The 17,695-nt window shown below is 34.2% G+C and overlaps 1 long non-coding RNA gene across 1 annotated transcript in view; it reads right to left on the bottom strand.

Annotated features, from left to right (window-relative positions):
- The window catches only part of LOC125923049 (uncharacterized), a 65,079-nt gene extending 51,456 nt beyond the window's left edge, over positions 1–13,623 (bottom strand). Inside the window, exon 1 of the long non-coding RNA XR_007457866.1 lies at positions 13,575–13,623. This is a non-coding gene — a long non-coding RNA (uncharacterized LOC125923049). The remainder of the gene's footprint in view (positions 1–13,574) is intronic.
- Between the last annotated feature and the right edge of the window lie 4,072 nt (positions 13,624–17,695).

Here is a 17,695-nt window from a genome sequence, read left to right as displayed (position 1 = left end):
TTTTAAAATACTAGTATTAACTGAAATAATATATGTTACTGTGCTTTTGATTGTATGGTTCTTTTAGAGTCAGGCATTTTAGGAAAAGAGGTCATGTATGTTATTACATTTTTATATGAGTTGCAAAGTATGAGTTTAAAATTTAACTTAGGAGTTTTTTTTTTAAATGTTTATTTATTTATTTTGAGAGAGTGAGAGAGAGCAAGTTGGGGAGGGGCAGGGAAAGAGAGAAAGAGAGAGAGAATCCTAAGCAGGCTCCACACTGTCAGTGCAGAATTCAACACAGGGCTTACTCCCACGAACTGTGAGATCATGACCTGAACCAAAATCAAGAGTTGGACACTTAACTGATTGAGCCATCTAGGCACTCCTTAACTCAGGGTTTTAAGTGAAATTTATTAAGTACTATTAGAAACTCTGCTGAATAAACAGAAAACACACAAAAATCTGCTTTATACGTGATACTATATGAAATGGTCACAAAACATAATATGCTCAAATTCTTTACATAGGAAACAATAAATAACTATTAAAGAAAATCTATACAAATGTAACATATGCCATTTTTATTGATAAAAGGTCAATATTAAAAAGATATAAACTACCTCTAAACCACTTTATTGATTGAATTTAAACTCAAAGTTAATCCCAGCACATTTTTGGCAAATTAAGTTAATCACTCATATGGAAAAGCAAGGGGCCAAGAATATCCAAGAAAAATTGAAGCAAAAAATGAATTTATAGGTTTCAAACTATCATATATCTAGTGTAATCATAAAACTACAGTAAATGAGAGAGTATGATATTGGTCATAAGATAGAGAATCTAAAACCAAGCCCCTCACCATTTCATGTATATTTTTAGAACAGAAAAAAGAGTATAATATTATGTATTATGTAAAGGTATCTATGTAGATATAAATACAGACATAGGTATAGACTGAAAGACATCCATCTCTGGTGTCTCTTCCTTTTCTTACAAGGACACTGATCTAATGGGATTAGGGTCCCCACCCTTATGATCTCATTTAACTTTAATGACCTGCTTAAAAACCCTATATCTAAATTCATTTACTTTGGGGAATAACGCTTCAAAATATAACTTCTTTATGAGGGGGGGTATAATTCAGACCACAGCAATCCCTACAAAAATTATTTCTCCTTTGTGTTGGAGTATAATAATACTAGAGGTCTTACCTTCTATATATGACTTAAGAAATGGGCTCTCACTTATTCTATAGCAAATTATTTTGGTTGCAGCTGCTGTTACTCTGACTGTCCATGATCTATGTGAGCATTTAAGTAGCTCTACTCCTCTATACCATAATTGGGCAGGGAAATTTTTTTTTCCCCTGAATTCTCATTAGTGAACACATCAACTCTCTCCTACCCTGTCTCTGTCTCTCAAACACACACACACACACACACACACACACACACACACACACTCCATTAACCTGCCACAGGTCCTGCAATTTAAGAGGTTCCTGCCAATCATGGAACCTAGCCCAAATGTCAGATGTCATTATCTTGGGGATACCTTCATTAAACAAAATCTATCAACATGTATCCCTTCTCTTCTATATCCCTGATGAATTCCTATGAATGGGTCAGGACTCCCACATAAAGGCTTGTATAAGGATAATCTCCAGGGTGTCATTAACTTCTCTTTGAGACTGAAACATAATATCCATTAGTATAACCTTGAGACAAATGAGGATCATACAATACACAAAGATCTGTCCATTCTAGTTATTTATTTATCCTAAGATTCTCCTCCAGCTGCAAGAACAAAACAAATTAATACAATAAAGTGTCCCATTACATTCATATTCCTCTGGCTGGCAGAAGCATATGCTCAGAGAATTTCAGAGCTGATAAGATTGAAAGGGTTATTGACTCCAAACCCCTTATTTCACACATGAAGAAACAAAGCCTTGGAGAAGTTTAAAAACTTCTCAAGATCACAGAAGAAGTTAGTTCCAGAAACTTTCTCTCAATGAAATGCCTTTCTTGTATTAATTCATTCATTTATGTGTACAGCATATTGTTAAATAATTTATTCAAAACAACTTGCCAGTATATGATTAAATAATTAACTTATCAGAAGTCAGACCAGAAGGAAGTCTTAAAAATATGAAAAAGAGTATTTGTATTTAAATGGCTTGTTACTGGGAAAAACAACAACAACAACAACAACAACAACAACAACAACAACAACAAACTATGCTGTGTGTGGCAGGTCAAAATTCATTTTTAAGCCTTATTGTATTTATGAAAAGATAAATTCCAAAGTAATTTACAGAAGTTTGGATTAGCTCTTGCTTTGTTTGTTCATTTGTTTTACTAGTTTTAAAGTGGAGTAAGACAGGAAGTGAGGGCAATCTGGCTGCAACACCTGTCACCCTATTGATCTCCAGGGTTGATGCAGCTGATCTGGCTAGCTAGGCAGGAGTCCCTGTCCTCCTTCACCACTCCATGTGTGTGCTTCTCAAAGCTGTGTGCTCGAAGAGGCTGACCTTCCCTGATAGAGGAGGGCCACTCTTGGATCAGGGGTTTAATTTAAAATAGATGATAGATAGATGGATGGATGGATGGATAGATAGATAGATAAAGTGGAGTAGAACAAAGTCCACATTTCACTGCTGCTCAATCTGCAGCAATGGCATTGACATTTCAGTAACATTCAAATCACACCTGGCAACACTGTGAAACCAACTTGGTTATCACATGGTCACGTTTTAGGCTTTAACAACATGTGGTTGTCATTTTTAAGAAAGATGAAAAACACTGAGTGCAATATAAGGGAACCAATGCTAAAGAGAAAACATAATAATTTTGTGGGGAGTTCGTATGGAATTATCAATTGAAAATGCTTGGATAGGATGTTTTATCTAGAGATATTTGTCAGTATCTTGAAAAGGAATTTGACACTTGATTACATGCAGTTAAATATTTAATTTGCTATTAAAGATTTCCTTTTTTTGACCTTGGTACTCAAAAGCTTTTTTTTGTTTTTTTCATTAAAAAAAATATTGTGATGTGTAGCTTTTACATTTCAGAGTTTTGAGTTAAAAGGCCTTTTTTAATATTGGCTAAGACTCAACAACACACCTAAACTAAATGAAAAAAAGAAAGAAAAAATGATGACTACATAATATGGCAATACAAAATATAGTTTAAATGAGATTAAGATCCATTTTGACATTAAATCTGAAGGTGATAAAAACAGTATTTCAGATTAATTATAAAACTTATCTAATATATGTAGAAATGTCCAAATTTTCCTGCACACATGAAGTATTAATAATAATATTAATTAACTTATTATTTACTATGAGCTAAGCATTGGATTAACAATTTTAGATGAACTATCTCTTGGGGTACTATGATTAGTTACATTTCCTTTCCAAATGCACAGATGAAGAAACTGATTTAAATGGCTAAACAACTTGGCAATTTTCATAAAAATAAGAATCAGTAGAAATATTGTACAGTGATTAAAATCCTGATTGTTTGACTCCAAAGCCCACACTTTAACTAATGTGCAATACTACATGTTCATAAAATAAATATAAACATTTATTTCTCCTCATATCTGATTACATAAATCTTAATAACAAATTATTGAGAAAATATTGACTAGAAAACAATGTGCTGAAATTATTTTATCAATTTGGAAATACCATAAATCAAGAGCATATAGATGATAGATACATAGATAGATGTATATAGATTCACAGATAGGTGAGTTCTACCTTGGACTAAATCTCCTGGATGATGTTTCCTAAGGAAATGAAAGGAAATTATGTATATATAAAGAAGTCAAAACCTTAAACCACAATGAGAGAAAAAGTGAAAGAGAAAAAGAAATAGAGAGAGAGGAAGGAAGGAAGGAAGAAAAAAATTGTTAACAATTCTGAAATATCACCTGAGAGGAATTAGATTAATAAGTTATAGGTTAATAAATATTTTGAGGGAAGAGGTAAGATGGCTGAGTAGTAAAGAGATCTTGAACTTTTCCCTCGAACACAGCTAGATCAACATCAAACCATTTTGCACTCCTAGAGAATCTGAGGATTGACAGAAAAATCTGCGTAATTTGAGGGAGAGAACACAGCAGGTTCCTGGTGCAGAGAGGTGAATTGGGGGAGAGAAGAGCCATGGAGCCCCAGAGGGGAGGGAGTCATTTTCACAGAGAGGAGAAGGACAAAGGGTGAGAGAGAGCAGTGCATGGGGTCTTCCCAAGAAAGCACTCCCCCTTAAAGCAGCTAGAGAGAAAAGAGTAAAAACACACGCAGGAGACTGCACAAGAAAACTGTTTCCCAGAACCACTGATAGGGGAAAGAGGATACCACCAGTTTTTTATAAACAGCATAGCAGAGTCTTAAATTTCAGAGATTAACACCTGGTGGTGCTTAGGTGAGGAAGCAGGGCGGAGTCCTGGGAGTGGGCAGCACAGTCTGAGGATGCCCTGGGTTGCAAGGGAGAAGTAGTTCTCCTGTTTGGAGTGCATTTCATAGACATGATACTGCTTTTCCATGGGCAAAAGACCTGGCAGGCGCCATCAAGCTTCCCCATGAACCATATAGAAACAAAGACACCAGCTGAGGGCAGCAAACCCTGGTGCTGACTGTGTATTGTGATTTACTATAAACTTTGAGCTGCTGCTGCTGTGAGGTGGTATGACCATTCCCTGGGACAAGCTGGCCCTGGCCACAGTGTGGCCATACCCTCCCCCAGAAGATCAACTTGGGTTTGAACTGCAGGAGTCACTGAAATGTGTGTGTGCGTGTTTTTCTTTTTTTAATTTTTTTAAATGTGTTTTGTTTGTTTGTTTGTTTGTTTGTTTGCAACAGAGCACGAGCTAGGGAGGGGCAAAGGCAGAGGGAGACACAGAATCTGAAGCAGGCTCCAGACTCTGAGCTATCAGCACAGAACCCAATGTGAGGCTCAAACTTGTGAAGCACCAGATCATGACCTGGGCCAAAGTCGGATGGTCAACCAACTGAGCCACCCAGACACCCCATGAAGTGTGGGGTTTTAAACACAGCCATGCCTGAGATAAAATTCTGGAGAGAGATGCCTCCTGGTAGGTGGACAGCCTGTACACAGACAGGGGGAAGGCAGGGAGCTGACAGAAGCAGGGGACACAGGAAGACTGATCACATCTTTGAGGGCATGAACTTCCTTCTCTGGAGACTTGAGAGTGAGGTGAAGCCATTTTCACCATTAGCCCACCAACACTGATGGACCCCAGTGAGCTAAACAGTGCCACCAAGCTGAGAACAGAGCCATTACACCAAGCCCTGCCTTCCTGTGCCCTCCAGGTACATCTCCATAGGGCAAGTCCACCTGAGAATCAGAGCAGCAGGCCCCTTCACAGGAAGACCAGCACAAATCCCTTCTACCTGCTTAGTCTACTGACTGCAGACTACTGCAAAGTTAAAGCTCTAGGGGAAACTGGATCTAGCTTTATTTGGTTTTGTTTGTTTGTTTGTTGCTATTGTTGCTTCCATGTTTGTTATTGTTGTTTTATTTTCTTTTGTTTCTTGGGAACAGAAAGAGCATTTTAAAAATTTCTCTCTTTTAACCCCCTCCTTTTTTTTCTATCAGGCTTCTCTTAAGCAGATCAAAACACACCTAGGATCTAGTTTCCTTTATTTGATTTAAAAAATTATTTAATTTTATGATTATTGTTGTTATTATTATTATTTTCTTCCTCCAAAATCACAAGACAGAGGAATTCACCTGAAAAGAAAGAACAGGAAGAAATAATAGCCAGGGAGTTAACCAATGCAGATATAGGTAAGATGTCTAAGCTAGAATTTAAAACAATTATAAGGATACTAGCTGGTCTTGGGAGAAAAAAAAAGCATAGAAGACACCAGAGAATCCCTTTTTGCAGAGATAAAAGAATTAAAATCTAGTCAGGCTGAAATTAAAAATGCTATAACCAAGATGCAAACCCAAATACAGACCATAAAAATGAGGATGGATGAGGCAGAGGAATGACTTAACGATATAGAAGATAACATTATGGAAAATAATGAAGTTGAAAAGAAGACGGAAACAAAAGACAGGGATAGTGAAAGTAGACTTAGAGAACTCAGAGGTTTGTTAAAAATGTAATAACATTCATATCAGGGGAATACCTGAAGGTATCATAGGAGTCTCTGAAGATGAAGAGAGAGAAAAGGGGGCAGAAGGTTTATGTGAACAGACTATAGCTGATAGCTGAAAACTTCCATAATCAGGGAGGAACCCAGACATCAAAATCCAAGAAACACAGAGAACTCCTATTAAATTTAACAAAATTCAGCCATTGCCAAGACACACCATAGTCAAATTCACAAAATACACAGAATCCTGAAAGCAGCAAGGGAAAAAAGTCCTTAACCTGCAAGGGAAGACAAATCAGGTTTGAAGCAGATTTTTCCATAAAACTTGGCAGGCCAGAAGGAGTGGCAATGTGCTGAATCAGAAAAATATGCAGCCAAGAATACTCTATCCAGCGAGGCTGTCTTTCAAAATAGGAGAGATAGTTTCTCAGAAAAACAAAAACTAAAGGAGTTTGTGACCACTAAACCCACCCCCATAAGAAATTTTAAGGGGAACTCTTTAAGTAGAGGAGGAAAAGAAAAAAAATACCAAAAGCAACAAAGACTAGAAAGGGCCAGAGAGCATCATCTACCAGTAAAACAACTGCGCTAAATTCATATATTTCATATCCTTTTTAATATTTTTATTTATTTTTGAGACAGAGCATGAGTAGGGGAGGGACAGAGAGAGAGGGAGACACAGAATCTGAAGCAGGCTCCAGGCTCTGAGCTGTCAACACAGAACCCGACGCGGGGCTTGAACTCACAGACCGTGAGATCATGACCTGAACTGAAGTCGGATGCTTAACCGACTGAGCCATCCGGGAGCCCCTACATTCATATCTCTCAATAATCACTCTTAATGTAAATGGACTAAATTCTCCTAACAAAGATGCAGGGTATCAGAATGGATTAAAAGAAAAAAAAAAGATTCATCTATATACTGCCTACAAAAGGCCCATTTTAGACACCTGCAAATTGAAAGTGAGGGGATGGAGAACCATCTATCATGCTAACGAACATAAAAGAGAAAGCTAGAGTAGCCATACTTATATCAGTCTTTGTAAAACAAAGACTGTGACAAAAGATAAAGGTCATTATATCATAATTAAGAGGTCTCTCTATCAATAAGATTTAACAATTGTAAATATTTATCCTCCCAACTTGAGAGAAACCAAATATTTAAATCAATTAATAACAAACATAAAGAAACTCATTGATAATAATACAATACAATAATAGTAGGGGACTTTAACAGTCCACCTACAGCAATGGATAGATCATCTAGCTCAACAAGGAAATAATGGCTTTGAATGACACACTGACCTGGATGGACTTAACAGATATATTCAGAACAAGTTACCCAAAAGCAGCAGAAAACACATTCTTTTCAAGTGCGCATGGAACATTCTCCAGAAAAGATCACATACTGGGTCACAAATCAACCTTCAACAAGTACCAAAAATCAAGATCATACCATGCATATTTTCAGATCACTATGCTATGAAGCCACCTACAAGAAAAATGTTGGAAGGCCCCCAAATATATGGAGGTTAAAGAAGATCCTACTAAAGAATGAATGGCTTGTGGGGCATCTGTGTGGCTCAATCAGTTAGCCTGTGACTCTATCTCAGTTCACAATCTTGCAGTTCATGAGTTCAAGCTCTATGTCAGGCTCTGTGCTGACAGCTTAGAGCCTGGCGCCTGCTTTGGATTCTGTGTCTCCCTCTCCTCATCCCTGCTTGCACTCTGTTTCTTTCTCTCTCAAAAGTAAATAAACATTAAAAATCTTAATGAATGAATGGGTTAACCAGGAAATTAAAGAAGAAATTAAAAACTATATACATGAAAGCAAATGAAAATGAAAACACAATGGTACAAAACCTTTGGGATGCAGCAAAGGCAGTTCTAAGAGGGAAGTATTCTGCAATTCAGGCTTATCTCGAGAAGCAAGAAAGTTCCCAAATTCACAACCTAACCTAATGGAGCTAGAGAAGGGATAGCAAATAAAGCATAAAGCCAGCAGAAGAAGGGTAATAAAAAAGATTAGAGCAGAAATAATTGATATAGAAACAACAACAACAACCAATAGAAGAGATGAAGACTAAGAGTTGGTTCTTTGAAATAATAAACAAAATTTATAAACCCCTAGCCAAACTTATAAAAATTATTAAAATCACAAATGAAAGAGGAGAGGTCACAACCAACATGAAAAAATACAAAGAATTATAAGACAATATTATGAAAAATTATAAAGCAACAAACAGGGCAATCTGGAAGAAATAAACAAATTCCTAGAAACTCACAAACTACCAAAACTGCAACAGGAAGAAATAGAAAATTTGAACAGACCCATAATCAGCAAATAAATTGAATCAGTACTCAAAAATCCCCCAAAAAGGGTCCTGGGCCAGATGGCTTCCCAGGGGAATTCTACAAGTTAAAGAAGAGTTCATACCTATTATTCTCAACTTTTCCAAAAAATAGAAATAGAAGGAAATCTTCCAAACTCATTCTATGAAACCAACATTATCTTGATTCCAAAACCAGACAAAGATCCCACTAAAAAGGAGAATTACAGGCCAATATCCCCAATGAATATGGATACAAAAATTCTCAACAAGATATTAGGAAATTTAATTCAACAGTACTTTAAAAGAATTATTCAAGTGGGATTTACTACTGGTCTTCAGGGGTGGTTCAGTATTTGCAAATCAATCAATGTGATATACCACCTTAATAAAAGAAAGGATAATAACTATATGATTCTTTCAATAGATGCAGAAAAAGCATTTGACAAAATACAGCTCCATTCTGGACAAAAACCTGCAACAAAGTAGGGATAGATGGAACATACCACAACATCAAAAGGCCATTTACAAAAGACCCACAGCCAATATCATTCTGGGGAAAACCTGAGAGCCTTTCCCCTACATTCAAGAACAAGACCAGGAGGTCCATCACCATTACTATTTAACATAGTACTAGAAGTCTTAGCCTCAGCAATCAGACAACAACAACAACAAAAATTTAAAAAAGAATCCATATTGGCCCAGATAGAGTTAACCTTTCACTATTTGCAGATGGCATGATATTCTATGTATAAAACTCAAAAAGATACCACCAAAAAATTGCTAGAACTGCATGAATTCAGCAAAGTTGTAGGACATAAAATCAGGGTGCAGAAATCTGTTGCATTTCTATACACCAGTAACAAAGCAACAGAAAAAGAAATCAAGGAATCGATCCCATTTGCAATTGCCCCCCAAATAATAAAATACCTAGCAATAATCCTAACTAAAGAGGTAAAAGATCTATACTATTAAACTATAGAACACTTGTGAAAGAAATTTAAGAGGACACGAATAAATAATAATAATAGTAATAATAATAATAATAACATTGTTAAAATGTCTATACTACCCAAAGCAATCTACACATTTAATGCAATACTATCAAAATACTATCAGAATTTTTCACAGAGCTAGAACAATCCTAAAATTTGTATGGAACCACAAAAGACCCTGAATAGTCAAAGCCATCCTGAAAAAGAAAAACAAAACTGGAGGCCTCCTGATTCTGGATTTCAAGCTACATTGCAAAGCTGTAATCATCCAGACAGTATGCTACTGGCACAAAAACAGACACATAGATCAATGGAACAGAATAGAAAATCCAGAGATGAACCTACAACTATATGGGGAACTCATCTTTGAGAAAGCAGAAAAGAATATTCAATGGAAAACAGACCGTCTATTCCCAGTGTTGGGGAAACTGGATGGTGACATGCAGAAGGAAATTGGACCACTTTGTTACACCATATGCAAAAATAAATTCAAAATGGATGAAAGACCTAATTGTGAGACAGGAAATCATGAAAATCCTTGAGGAGAAAATAGGTAGCAATCTCTTTGACCTTGGCTGGAGCAACTTCTTACTAGACAAGTCACTGAAGGCAAGGGAAACAAAAGTAAACAGGAGCTATTGGGACTTCATCAAGATAAAAAGCTTCTTCATGGCAAAGGAAACAATTAACAAAACTAAAAGGCAGCCTATGGTATGGGAAAAGAAATCTGCAAATGACATATCAGATAAAAGGTTAGTATCCAAAATCTATAAAGAACTTATCAAACTCAACACCCAGAAAACAATAACCCAGTGAAGAAGCTGGCAGAAGACATGAATGGACACTTTTCCAAAAAGACATCCAGATGGCTAACAGACACATGAAAAGATGCTCAACATCACTCATCACAAAGGAAATACAAATCAAAACCATAATGAGATACCACTTCACACCTATCAGAATGGCTAAGATTAACAACACAAGGAAGAACAGGTGTTGGCAAGAATGTGGAGAAAGGGGAACCCTCTTACACTGTCCGTGGGAATGAAAACTGGTGCAGCCACTCTAAATAACAGTATGGAAGTTCGTCAAGAAACTAAAAATAGAATTACCCTTTGGTCCAGCAATTGCATTCCTAGGTATTCACTCAAAGAATACAAAAATACTGATTCTAAGGGGCACATGCACCTCAATGTTTATAGCAGTATTAGCCAAACTGCTAAACTATGTCAAACTATGGAGGGAGCCCAAATGTTCATTGACTGATGAATGGATAAAGAAGATGTGGTACACACACACATGCACACACACACACAATGGAATATTACTCAGCCTTCAAAAATAATGAAATGTTACCATTTGCCATGATATGGATGGAGCTAGAATGGATTATGCTAAGCCAAATAAGTCAATCAGAGGAAGACTAAAACCTGAAACCAGTATTGCACTGTATGTTAACTAAAATTTAAATAACAAAAAAAATACATTTTTTGGTAAACCTCACATACTATTCAAAATTCAGTATTTCCCTTCTATAAATGTTCTTACAGAAAACTGAGCCTCTTCCTGCCATTATTTCCCATGTTAAATGCATATATTTGGTAATTTGGTAATTTTATATTGTCTGCAGTATCCTCTCAGAATCTTACAGTAAGTGCAGTCTAATGATACTCTGTAATTTCTTAACAAAACTAAATATGAAGAAAATAAATGAACTCTAATTGGGAAATATAACTGGCAGAAGTTTTTTTTTTTTTTTTTTAACAGCCGTATGTAAGGACTTGGGAATATGTGGTATTCCAAATTTGTAAAGGGATAACTAAAAGTCTTCCTTTTTAAATTTATAGAACTGAATGGAGTATTTGAAAGGGTGTACTAATACTACTATTGCTAATAACAATAATGACAAGAGTCAATAATAAGCTAAAAAATTGCTTGTTCTCAAATTTTCCACTTTGATTTTCTAACAAATGGTTACATTTATTTTAAAATTTGCATAATGATAAGATCAGCATTATCTAAGGATGCATTTTTTGTGGTCCTCTAATTTTGTTTTTAAATTCCACCTGTAATAGTACTAGATGCTAATGGTTTCCAGGAAAAATAGGTCACCATCATTAGATAAAGCTTTCTTACCTTTTCCTCCAGAAATTATTTTTTCTACTTTTATCAAAGGAAGCTGTGGCAAATATAGACAGCTAACATTAATCCTTGTGCAATAAATGACATATTAATGAAACAGAAATAACCTGAGTAGACTGTCATGAAGTAATTTGTAAACATTATAGTATCGGATCAAACACAATTAATTCAAAGAACAATTAAAGGTATTGAGTACTATATTTAGTTTCTGAGAATAAAATAACATTTTAAAACTTATTGGCAAAGTTTACTTAATAAAATGAAAAGAATCCTAATTTTTTAACGCCACTACTTTTCCTATCAGTTTTTTCTATGTACCGTTATTACATACTAAATATTACTATGGAATTTGAATACTGCCTTTGTATAATTCAAGACCTTCTCCATATTGACGTCAGCAAAAACAAACCCAAAGTAGAAATGTATATACTGAACAAACATAAAACCAGCTAATTTAACTTATTTAGTCATTAGAAACTTTGTTAGAATTTGGAATATTTTATACAATTATACATGCCAGAAGGTGGCACCAAAAGACTCAAGTTCAGATTATCTTTATTAATAAATTCCTAAGATTTCTCTATATTTGGATGCCTAAGTGTGGGAAAATAGCAATGCAAATGTTTATTAAAATTATAAAAGTAATATATACCTTTTAAGATTCTGCTTAATGCTGAAAGAAATAGTCTATTTTTTACTTCAGTTATGGCACTGCAGAAGTCTAACAGTGTATATGCTCGTTCTTAAAACTTTATATATATTTCTGATCTCTTTAATAATAATTACTTTTAGGGGCACCTGGGTGGCTCAGTCCTTTAAGCATCCAACTTTGGCTGATGTCATGTTCTCATGGTTGGTGGGTTTGAGTCCTGTATCAGGCTTTCTGGTGTCAGCACAGAGCCTGCTTTGGATCCTCTGTCTCCCAATCTCTCTGCCCCTCCCCTGCTCATCTGCACATGCTCACTCTCTCTTTCTCTCTCAAAAATAAACATTTACTACTACTACTACTACTACTAATAATAATAATAATAATTATAATAACTTACAAATAGTCAAATGGTAGTCCAAATACCTAAGGAAAGTATCATGTCTTATCAATGAAGTATTTTTAATATCATGCAATTTAATTTTCTGTTATGAAACTTCAGCCATACCAGTTAATTTTATCACTTTAAAGACATACCCAAAGTCACATTAAGGGAAAATAATTTCCAAGCTCCATCAATATTATCAGTAATTTATCATTCCTTTTCACTGTTTTTCTCTTGGGAGGTAGTTAAGGTCTGTGATCAGGTGCTCAAGCTTTAGTGTCAGAATATGTGAGTTTGAATTCTTGTTTTGTCACTTAGTAGCTGTGTGATCTTGGAGAACTTAAATTCTCTTGACACGTCTCTCACTTTCGTCTCTCGGTCTCTCTCTCCCTCTCTCTCTCTCTCATTTCTTAAGCTTAATTTTTGAAAGGGTTACAGTGGAACTTGAATAATACACACACTTAAAGTGCTTAGACAATTCTCAGGACCTTGTAAGCATTCAATAAATATTAGGTGTCAATCATATTTCAAATAGAAGTGTTCCCCTCTGAAAGTTAATGGGGCACCTGGGTGGCTCGGACGGTTGAGCGTCCGACTTCAGCTCAGGTCACGATCTCACGGTTGGTGAGTTCAAGCCCTGTGTCAGGCTCTGGGCTGATGGCTCAGAGCCTGGAGCCTGCTTCTGATTCTGTGTCTCCCTCTCTCTCTGCCCCTCCCCCATTCATGCTCTGTCTCTCTCTGTCTCAAAAATAAATAAACATTAAAAAAAAAGTTAAAAAAAAAAGTTATTCTCAAAGATGCTTTAATCTTAAATTCCCAAATAATAAAACTTCTTGATTAGAGATCACACAAGTAAACATTATCTGATTGGCTTCTCAGTACAGAAAACTACATTGATTTTTTAACTTATTCCCCCAATTGCCACAAATATAAATATATAAGTATTTTAACATACCTCTACAAAGAAGTCTTGAAAAGATTTATGCCTGAGCACTCACCTCTCTATAAAATAAACAGAAAAATATACGGAAGAAATAAAATTTAAGCAATGACAATGCTTATGAAATCAAAAACTATGTTAATTCAGGCAGAGAAAGAAAATTTAGCAAGCCATATTTAATAAGGAGTTCTGTATACAAGATAAGTAATATTTTCACTGAGTTATATATATAATTATGTATATAATACTACATATATATTATATATAATAATACACTATATACATATATAATACATATATACATATATAAATACATGTATATATATAAATATATACATATTTAACTGATGTGTGGGGCTATGAATATATAGCACATTTATCTTTGGAACATAGACATCAAAACTTGGAACACGGAAACTCTAAGATACTCTAATACATTAGGTAAATAGGTTGTAGGGAGACATAAAACTATTCCATTCGCATGTAAAATCATATTGCTCTATAAAATGGAAAGAACAAATGTACACTATTTACAAAACATATATTTGCAAAACAAAGGCCTACTGAAGTAGTTGAAACAAAAAAAAATCTAATCTTCTAGGCTGTCAGTCTCAAAAGACACAATTGTTCATTTTGTCTCCATAAAAACATATCTTAATAATAAAAATAGAGAAGAGACAGGAGACAAATATACTATCACTAGAAAGAAACGAAGAACTATTTCTATAGCAAGAACATGATTTATAACCATAGCATATTATCACCTTATCAACCTTTCTCTCTGTTCTAGAAGATTCTAAATTCAACACACCTTTATTAGCATAGCATAGAAAAACAAAGTTCATAGTTGATTATTACATCACTTATAAATCAAGTTATAGTCTATTTATTTTTACCAGTAAGACAATAGGACTTGAATTAGTGTTAGGTTAATCTCAAGAGGTATAGAGACTCAGCTCAAATAAATATTCCTGGTTCAAATTGGCTTTTGAAAGCTTCTTGAAACAGTCACATTATTCTGCCATGTTTCTTGCTATTAATTATGGAAATTTTCATATGTGTACATACAAATGTTTATAATATACTTTCATGTATGCCCCACACTTTTTTTGCATATCCCTTAGAATTTCCAATAAAAATCCTATTAACCAAACCTTTCTCTAATCCTTTAACACCACTCTACACTATAAAATGAAACTTTTGAGGATTCTGCCTTAAGAGCTGTCATTTTAAACCTGTCATGCCTGTACCACAATTTTAATAAAGACAGCTGAAGATGGGCTTAAATATGCACAATTTTATTTTTTAATTACACCACAACAAAGCTAAAAAGAAAAGACAAACTTCATTTCAGAGCAAATTTTTTTTTGCCTTTATGGTAAATTTGAAATGCTTATTTTTGGTGGTAGATTCCTGGGTTTGCTGATTGGATGTTCATTTACTGTATTTTTGTTTTGTTTTTAATTTAACCCAAAAGAAATGCCAATAATGCTAATAAAACTTCTATTTACCTTTAAATATTTCCCGGGTGCAGAGACATGTTATGAGTTTTATATAAGGCATCTAATTGATGCTAACCTGAATAACTGTTATATGATTTAGAAATGTTTTATTCCCATTTGACAGATAAAAAGTCTAAGCCATGGAGGGTGTATGTGACTTAAGGTCATTAAGTTAGTAAGGCAAAGACAAAGCATTTATAAACAGAATTGTCTAAAATCAAAGCATATGTTTAGATACTACATTATCATATCTTGACCTGAAAGATATTCTCCTATCTTCTTTTCCAAAAAGATTTGTTTTTAAGAATCTGCTTCATAAATAATATATTACAATATTGGTTCTTTGTCCTGTTCTCCATTTAACATGGGGGTTTAAATAGTCATAGACACTTTCTATACATTGCTATATGCAAACTAAAAGTGCATTAAATAATGTAAGTTAGATAATCTAATATAATATCCAATAGAATTAGTTATAAGTCAGTCTCAAAGAGTTGTTTTAATGATACAGATGCTTTTATCCTTTCAGTATAATAACTTCTTTGCTCAGCTCAAAATAAGATCTCCTTCTATGTTTCCTTATAAGAATTCTATAATTTTAGTTATTATATTTGGATCTTTGATGATTTTGAGTTCATTTTTTGTACAAGGTGAGGTAAGGTCTGACTTCCTTCTTTGGAATGTGACTATTCATTGTCTCAACACTATTTATTGAGAGGTTATTCTTTCCTTATAGAATGGTCTTAAAACCTCTGTTGAAAATCAATTTATCAAATATATATGGGTTCATTTCTGGACTCTCAATCCTATTCCATTGATGTATCTGTTTATCCTTTTGATTACTCTTGCTTGCTTTGTAGAAAAACTTGAAATCTGGCAATGTGACTTCTACTTTGTTCTTTTTTCAGGACTGTTTTTTTGTGCTTTCTATATGAATTTTAGAACAAGCTTATCGACTTATGTTAGGGATTATGTTGAATCTGCAGATCAGTTTGGGGATACTGACATTTTAACAATGCTAAGTCTTCCAATCTATGAAAGCAGGATGTTTTCAGTTATTTAGATCTCTTTAATTTACTTCAATCATCTTTTGTAGTTTTCAGAGTATAAGTTTTACATCTATTTTATTAAACCTATTTCTAAGAATTCTATTATTTTTGATGTGCTTGTGAATATAATTGTTTTCTTAATTTCATTTTCAAATTGTTCATTTCCAGTATATAGAAATACAATGGATTTTGTGTTAATCTTATATCTTGCAACCTTGCTAAATTAAGTTATTGGCTATAATAGTTTTGCAGTGGATTCCGTAGGATACTCTATATACAAGATCATTTCATGTGTGAATAGAGATTCTTCTCTCCAATCTGGGTGTCTGTCTTTTTTTTTTTAAATTGATTTTTGTTATACTGAAGTCTGCAAGCTATTCTGACATTTATTAAATTTTATCATAATTTTTCTTCCAGTATTTTTAATTTCATTTTGATATCCTATTTAGCATGTCTTCATCAAAAGTTTTCTGATGTTTTTGTTATTTTTTAAAATTTTGCTTAAGACATTTTTCTCCATTTTAATTGCTAAGCCAGGGCTAGAATGCTGCTGCTGCTGCTGATGACTGTTTGTTGTTGTTGTTGTTGTTGTTGTTGTTGTTGTTGTTGTTGTTTTTCTATGTATAAATCTCTTGTGATATCTTTCTGACAGCCAATAAACTCTTCCTAGATATTCTGGAGCTTCTAGATATTTATAATATTTTAAACTTGCCTATGTCACTGTACCAACTTATGGCCACTCTATTTAAGAATAAAAACACAGCTACTGATTTTTGCATTACTTATTTAATTTAAAATTATTTCCTAATTTTTTTCCATCAAAAACCTTTAGGTGTCTATGGAAATTTTTGTGTTTTTCTTTTCCTCATGTCTCATCTTGCCTGCCAAAAGTTGTGTGGGAGATGGAACATGATGTAAAAAATGTACTCTAAATGGGGTACCAAAGCCATATCAAGTTCAGTAAGACACTCAGCATTCCATCATCCAAAGTGAATTGCTGTTGCATGCTATGTGTTTAACAATTGTGAACACCCTGTTTTATGCTCTCTTCTTATCTTGTTATTGAACTCCTATAATCAACTTTTTGTAAGCAGTAAATTCTCAAGTAAATTTGTACAGTTTCAGAATTTTTTAAGCCTAGAAATACTTACAGAAATTATTCTCTATCGAGGTTTCTAACTAGTAACTATAGCACAAATATATTCACCAAATTATACTTAATATAAAAAAGGGGTTTGGCCAAAGTGAGAAGGTAGTTATTTTCTTATTCCCTTCTAAATAGTGGGTCTATTCAAAGACTATGGAATTTCCTCATTCTACAACAGACTATACTAGACTGTTGGACTCAAAACAAGAGTACACAGTTTTACTAACTGGTACTTTAATTCTGATCCACTGCTCTGATTCTTGACAAAGAATAGATTCTGAATATTATAGATCTTTTTTATCTACTGATTTGCTAAGTATTCTGATAGGATACCAATTGTGAGCTAAAAGAGTAGCCTCATAATTTTCTTAAAAAATCATTCCATATTTAAGACTTCCACTGGCTATTATATTGAAATTCATTTATATGTCCCATATC

The sequence above is a fragment of the Panthera uncia genome, chromosome B1, assembly GCF_023721935.1.
Source record: "Panthera uncia isolate 11264 chromosome B1, Puncia_PCG_1.0, whole genome shotgun sequence".
Classification (NCBI taxonomy): domain Eukaryota; kingdom Metazoa; phylum Chordata; class Mammalia; order Carnivora; family Felidae; genus Panthera; species Panthera uncia.
The sequence above is the reverse complement of the archived record's forward strand: the minus strand, read 5'-3'. Positions and strand labels throughout refer to the sequence as shown.